The sequence below is a fragment of the Schistocerca nitens genome, chromosome 1, assembly GCF_023898315.1.
Source record: "Schistocerca nitens isolate TAMUIC-IGC-003100 chromosome 1, iqSchNite1.1, whole genome shotgun sequence".
NCBI lineage: Eukaryota > Metazoa > Arthropoda > Insecta > Orthoptera > Acrididae > Schistocerca > Schistocerca nitens.
In genome coordinates this window covers 568,128,482-568,130,283 of record NC_064614.1, presented here as the reverse complement: position 1 = coordinate 568,130,283, position 1,802 = coordinate 568,128,482, and the positions used below count along the sequence as shown (strand labels likewise).

The following is a 1,802-nucleotide window of genomic DNA, read 5'->3' as shown; positions in this document are numbered from 1 at the left end:
TGGACTCTCTTTCGAGAGCATCACATTCCCATACGGTCATCCAGATTCAGCTTTCCGCGCTTTTCCAAATCAGTTAAGATGAACATTACGATGGCTACTTTGAAAAGAGCAATATCGAACGCCTTTTTCCAAGTTTATCTTATCCAACAAGGTTGCTTCCTGTTTTGAATCTCACCCTGTCTGCGCTTTTTAAGTCTTCGTTCCATCCTTCTCTACCTATCAGTGACCTTCTTGGTGTTATACGCAATACAAAAATCGATGGAATAGAAGTCGTGTGAATAGAGCCTCCCGTCGGGTACACCGTTCGCCGGGTGCGATTTGACGCCACTTCGGCAACTTGCGCGTCGATGGGGATGAAATGATGATGATTAGGACAACACAACACCCAGTCCCTGAGCGGAGAAAATCTCCGACCCAGTCGGGAATCGAAACCGGGCGTTAGGATTGACATTCTGTCGCGCTCAGCACTCAGCTACCGGGGACTGACACAAAAATCGCTATTAGGTATTCATCTTGTGTGACCAGGGCTTAAGTATTGTATTGTTATCGTTACTTAAACATGCCTATCAATGTAAATACATACAATGATTTCACTTCAGATAACAAAATGGCAGATTTATATTGTGAGATAGGAGTAAAAAAAAAAAAAACTAACTAAACTCCGTCCGAAGAGGTCTTGGAAGGCCCAACGGTACCGACCGGCCGCCGTGTCATCCTCAGCTCACAGGCGACAATGGATGCGGATTTGGAGGGGCATGTGGTCAGCACACCGCTCTCGCGGCGATATGTCAGTTTCCGAGACCGGAGCCGCTACTTCTCAATCAAGTAGCTCCTCAGGTTGCCTCACAAGGGCCGAGTGCACCCCGCTTGCCAACAGCGCTTAGGAGACCGGATGGTCACCCATCCAAGTGCTAGCCCAGCCCGACAGCGGTTAACTTCGGTGATCTGACGGGAACCGGTGTTACCACTGCGGCAAGGCCGTTTGCGAGGTCGGAGTGAACAAAAGTTAAATTATAAGTGTGGCGCAATCATTATAAAACTCACGTTTCTTGATGCAGTTTCCTAGACCCTATATGTGCATGATGTCACTCTGGCCTGTATATGTATTTATGATGGACTTTAACTCAGAATTACACCCTGTTCAACAGATTTAGCAGCCGATCCAGTAATTTCTAATGATAGAGAATGTTGTGCTAGAGAGCAATGCGAGACCTAAAATCAAATACTTTGTGCAGTAAAGTGTAAACGAAATTATTGTAACGGGTGATCGAAAAGTTTCCCTTCGAAGGCTGTACAGTCCAGAATACCATTCAAGCAAAATCAGCGTGAGCATTGAGACAATCATTCCACCGACGAGCCAAGTTGAGGATACTTGTTCGATGAAACACCGTTTCCTGCTACGTGAAATGGTTCAAATGACTCTGAGCACTATGGAACTTAACATCTGAGGTCATCAGTCCGCTAGAACTTAGAACCAGTTAAATCTAACTAACCTAAGGACATCACACACATCCATGCCCGAGGCAGGATTCGAACCTGCGACCGTAGCGGTCATGCTATTCCAGACTGAAGCGCCTAGAACCGCTCGGCCACACCGACCGTCATCCTGCTGTGTGAAGAAGTCCGCGACTGCCTGCTGCACATCCTCGCCCGACAGAAGCGGTCAACCATTCAAGGCCTTTTTTAGGCGACCGAAGGCGTGATAATCACTTGGGGACATGTCAGAACCATAAGACGGATGCTCGAGGGTGTCCTGTTTGAGTTGGCGTAACTTCTACATTTCGAAATCTGCGATATGGGGA

General features: G+C 47.3%; 1 pseudogene; it reads right to left on the bottom strand.

The window, feature by feature from the left end:
- Positions 1–868: 868 nt before the first annotated feature.
- On the bottom strand, positions 869–986 carry LOC126211422 (5S ribosomal RNA; annotated as a pseudogene).
- Positions 987–1,802: the final 816 nt, after the last annotated feature.